The 5600-nt window shown below is 33.6% G+C and overlaps 1 non-coding gene across 1 annotated transcript; it reads left to right on the top strand.

Annotated features, from left to right (window-relative positions):
- Window positions 1-1918: 1918 nt before the first annotated feature.
- LOC123647914 lies at window positions 1919-2082 on the top strand. Its single transcript, XR_006738437.1, has one exon. It is a non-coding gene; the product is annotated as a U1 spliceosomal RNA (small nuclear RNA).
- The last annotated feature ends 3518 nt before the right edge of the window (window positions 2083-5600 follow it).

Genomic DNA, 5600 nt, shown 5'->3' with positions numbered 1-5600 from the left:
AGATGGAGGACCTCAGAAACATGACCCCATGAAGTTGCTGATGAACTCCTGGGCTCACCCTAGAGTTGTATGTATGTGGATCTAATGTGAAACTGTTTACCAAAAACTTTGAGAACTGCACTAAGGAATATGCCAGCACACCGGTCTCAGACTAGGCCAATGAGTGGTGCACATGGGAAAATTTGAATTTAAGCCTTTAAAAGCAGAGTGGACATTAAAACTACAATCCACAGAAGACTAGTAATAGCTTGCAGCCTAAACCAAATAAGGTTGTTTTCCTGCAAAAACAAAAAAATAGCATTTTCCATAGGGTTTAAATAAAGCCCCAAGTATCAAAATGTAATATTCAAAATTTGCAGTACACAATTCAAAATTATTCATCATAAAAGCTATCAGAAAAATATCACTCATGTAAGGGACAATCAACAGACTCCAACACAGAAAGGACACAGATGTTGGTATAATCTGACAAAGATTTCAAGTAGCTATTATAAAAATCCTCAAGGAAGTAATGAAAGCAATGGAAAGATAAAAATTTCAGCAAAAAAAAAAAAAAAGAAGAAGATATAAACAAGAACCAAAGGAAATAGAACTGAAAAATACAATAATCAAAATTAAAAACTCAATGAGTGAATTTGATATCAGAATGGAGATGACAGAAGAAAAAATTTGTGAATTTGAAGATATATCAATAGAAATTATCCAGTCTAAATAGCACAGAGGAAAAAATAAAGATTGAGGAGGGAGGGAGATGAAGAGAGTCCCAGGAAGCTGCGGGAAAATACCAAACAGTCAACCCTTGTGACAAAGAAGTTTCAGAAGGAGAGGAGAAAAAGCACAGTGCAAAAAAAAAAAAAAAATATTTAAAGAAATAATGACTTAAAACTTTCCAAATTTGTCAAAAGATATAAATGCAAAATTCAAGAAGCTGAATGAACCCCAAATAGGATAAACCACACATACACAAATCATGCCCAGATATAACATAATTAAATCAATGAAAACAAAGAAAATATCTTGAAAATAGCTCAAAAGTGGTATATTACTGATAGAAGGACAACTTTTAAAAAACTGATTTTTAATAATAAACCATTTATTCCAGAAGGAATTGAGACAACATTTTATAACTGTTTAAAGAACAGAACTATCAACCCAAAATTCTATATTCCTAATATAGAATCTTTCAGAAATGAAGTAAAATAAAGATATCCTCAGATAAAGAAAACTATGAAAACTCATTGCCAGCAAATTTGTTCTAAAAAATTACTAAAAGAACTCCTTCAAACAGAAAAGAAATTATACCAGAATGTCAGTAATGAAGGAAGAGGAACAGAAATAGTAAATATTTCGGTAAATGTGATGGACTATATTTTTCTTCTGAGACTCTTTAAAATACATTTTAATTATAGGAGCAAAAATTATTACATTATCTGACAGAATTTTCAATGTATGTAAATGTATTAAATAATACATAAGATAACTAAATCATAAAATGGGAAGGATACAAGATAAATTAAAAATATAAATAAATTTTAAAGTGGAGTACTAAAAATGTTAAAAAGAATCCAAAAGAAGGCAGGAAAAAGAAACTAAGCAACAAAAAAGAAAAGGAACAGAAAACAAATATTAAAATAGTAGACATAAATCCAAACATAGTTATATTAAATATAAATGGTTAAAATACACCATTTAAGAGATAAATTTTCAGAATGACTATACACTTTCTACAAAAAACTTACTCGAACTATGGTGGTATAGATAGGTTAAAAGTTAAATTCTGGATAAAGGCATACCATGCAAACACCAACCAAAAAAATAGGAGTAACTATATCAATATCAGACAAATTAAACTTCAGAACAAACAAAATTAGCAGGAATCAAGAGGGACATTACATATTTATAAAAGGGTCAACTTGCCATTCTTACCTGGTAGGGGAGATCCCGTGATCATGAAGGTGTTTTTTCCAGGGTGAGGCTTATTCATTGCACTTCTGATGTGCTGACCCCTGTGATTGCCCCAAATGTGGGAAACTCAACTGCATAATTTGTAGTAGTGGGGGACTGCATTTGCTCTTTCCTCTAAAAAAAGGGGGTCAATTTACCAAGAAGACATCAAAATCCTAAACATGTATGTACCTAACAAAAGAGCTTTTTAAAAATAAAACAAAATCTAAAAGAACTGAAAGGATAAATAGAAAAACTCACAATTACTGTCGGAGACTTCAACTCTTTCAGTAATTGATGGAACCGGTAGGCAGGAAATCAACAAGGGTATAGAAGATAAGAAAAACATCACTGACCAACTGGATTTATTTGATGTTTATAGAACACTTCACCCAACAACAGGAGACTATCCATTCTTTTAAATTGTATATGTAACATTTACCAAGGCAGATGACATAGTGAGTCATAGACCAAATCTTAAAAAATTTAAAATAATTTAAATCATGTAAAATATGATATCTGACTTTAAAAATGTTTAAACCAGATCTCAACAACAGAATGATAGAAGGAAAATCTCCAAATACATGGAAATAAAACAATACTTATAAAAAATTCAAAGAGCAGGTTTCAAGGAAAAATTGAAATTTTTTGGCATGAACAAAAATAAAATATAACATATTAAATTCTGTGGGATACAGTTAATCAATGCTTAGAGGAAAGTTTATAACATTAAATGTCCATATTAAAAAACCTCAATGGTAAATGTGGCCCACTGTTTGAAGTGCTTCATAAAGTTATACAGTCCTTCCATGAAGGAGGTAAAAGGAACCCTTATTTCGATCCAGACACTGTACTAAGCATTTTCCCGTACTTTCATGTTTCACCATCATAACAAACCTAGAAGTCAAATATTCTCATTATAATCATTTTACAAATGAGGAAACTGAGGCTGAAGAGGCTAACTTACCCAAAGTCACCCAAATCCATTGTCAAGACTAATTTAGCTGCTCAGTAAAATAATAGCTAAATGATTAAAACACTAAATAAACAAACAATGCCTGAATGGGGAAATGAATGGATGGATGCACTGATAGATTAAGGAATAAATGGAAAGGCAATAGGTAGAGAAATTTTTTAAAACATGATAGATGAGGTAGGAGGACAGAACTTGTAAAATTAAATAAATAAATGAAAAGTGGTACAATCATGATTCAAATGTACCGTGTATAAAACCTGTGGAAAAATCATAGTCCCTCCACTATAAGGGTAATTCCTCAGTGCACCATAACTGTTATCTAGAATGCTTGTTAGAGCCACAGATGCCCAGCTTCCATCTTATGACAGCCCAGTTATATGGGTCTATGAAGGAAAATGGGAATCTGTGTTTTTATCAAGCTACTCAGATATTTATCCCAAGAAAAATTGTGGCGATGCTATAACATATTCATAATAAAGATGTAGGTGATATAAGGAAGTGCCTCAGTCTTTGGAGGGATTTATTTCAATTCACAACAACACAGAAAAATACACCAAACCCCATACCTTGAGAATTTTGCTGTATGATTAATGTAGCAGTACATTATGGGGATGGGTTCCGTGATCAACAGAGGAACTGTGCTATGTCTGAATCAGCTACAGGAAGGGAGATGTCAGGCTAAGGTCATCTGGGTATCTCAGGGCCTTTGTGTCTGAGCCTGGCAGAAGTCCTTAAAGATACTTTGCATTATTTCATTCAACAAATATGTCTAGGAATGTATAATAATAATTTAAATTTTCCTGAGGCATGCATTTGAATATTTTTGGTGGATATATATAGAGTGAGTGTTAACCATCTAGAATCTGCCTTTGTCCACTCTTTATCACTTACAATATGAATTTTGTGAAATAGTACTAATTTTGTGCCATGATGTAACCCCTTCCCTCCAAAATTTCATTACCAAAGTTAAAATGTGGCTTATCCACATTGTGAAATATGAGTAAAAAGCCTCAAGAGGTGTAATTTGGTAACAAACTCAAAGATTTTACATATAACAACAAACCCAAAGAATGATATAAATATATTGCCAAATGACAAATTTCTATATTTGTAAAAGGTATTGAGTTCTATCCCTTAGGAATATTGAAGGCCTGTCCAATATTACCTCATTTATGCATAATGTTACATCTAAAACTATTAATTAAAATAGACACATGCTGGAAATACCAACCAGAATTCAAGGGAAAAGCCATGATTATTTAATATATATTTTTAAAAGCTTAGTCATTAAAACTGCATTAAGTTTATTAGTTTTATTTGATTACATTCCACTGTCTTTGAGTATAATGATCTAGCTTCAGACTAGGAGTGTGATAAATATTGTACTCAATGGAGAAACTGTGCTCTGATAGAATAGGAAGAGTCAATCTGCAGCATCGAGGATGATGAGTGACTGCCTTACATTATGTTCTTCAATAAGTGTCCTGACAATGGAGGCAGTCATTCTTCACTCATTTATTACTGGTGCAATCCCTACAACATCCCTGAGATGTCCATTAACTACTCCAACAGGGTCTCCTGCATTCAAAGGTGATTATATACTTTCACACGCCAGGGGAGAAAAGAATAGATCACATCATGGCCCCTCAAAATTTGGTAGTGACATACTTTAAATTCAGGATGATAAATACTTTGCATGTATCCCAGTGTTTTCCCTTTTGAACTGATGGAAGACATCATTAATTAATCATAGCTCTTTTTTCCAGTGCTCACTCCAGGAAGCCACTACTAATCCAAGAAGATTCTAATACTGCTGCCAAACCCCAGGCCGCTGACCAGCACTGGTCAGCAGCCTGTTAGGGACTGGGCTGCAGAGCTCTGCCACATTCCTTCCCTACCCTCTCCACCGTCCCCTCCCGCCCCAAAATGACTGGTACATGAGTACTCAGAGCCACTTTATTCATAATAACTACAAATTACAGAATGGGTGAATAAATTATAGTATTTCATATAGGAGTATATTGCATAGCCCCCCAAAACTGAAATGAACTACTTATATATACAACAGCACAGATAAAATATCAAAAGATTGAATACTACAGAATTCCATTTACGTGAAATTCACAGAACTATTTTGGCATGATGATAACTTTCCAGATCTTGCTCTTGGTGGTGATCACATTGGTGTGTATGTAGGTATAAATTCACAGAGCTGTACATTTAAGATTATTACACACTTTTTATATAAGTTATTCCTTAATAGAAAATAAAATAACATAAAATGAAATAACATAAAATAAAATAAAGAGTAGAATGTGTTCAGGACTTGGAAATTACTATAGGAGCTCCAAACATTTCCTTTCGTTGGCTTGTGCAGCTCACTCCTGTAGCTTCTATGTAGCTGTGTGTTTAGGGACGGAGGCCTCTGGGGAAAAGAGTTCTTTGTTCTTAGAAGTTTCATCAGGACTAATCTAGGGGCAGGAAGGTGGAGGCCTAAAGCAGGTATGGGAATCAGCTTCTCAAAGTACAAAAGTACCCAACCTAAATAACAAGTGAAGAATACCACATAGGCATTCATGACCAATGCTTTGATTTTTATTGAGAGTGTTCCTAAAGGAATCTCTTGAGATTATCTCAGGGACCTGGTGGGGAAGCTATAACCACCATAGCCACTGGTAAG

This window comes from Lemur catta, chromosome 11, assembly GCF_020740605.2.
Source record: "Lemur catta isolate mLemCat1 chromosome 11, mLemCat1.pri, whole genome shotgun sequence".
Classification (NCBI taxonomy): Eukaryota; Metazoa; Chordata; class Mammalia; order Primates; family Lemuridae; genus Lemur; species Lemur catta.
Note: the sequence above shows the minus strand (reverse complement) of the source record. Positions and strands in the feature narration are given on the sequence as shown.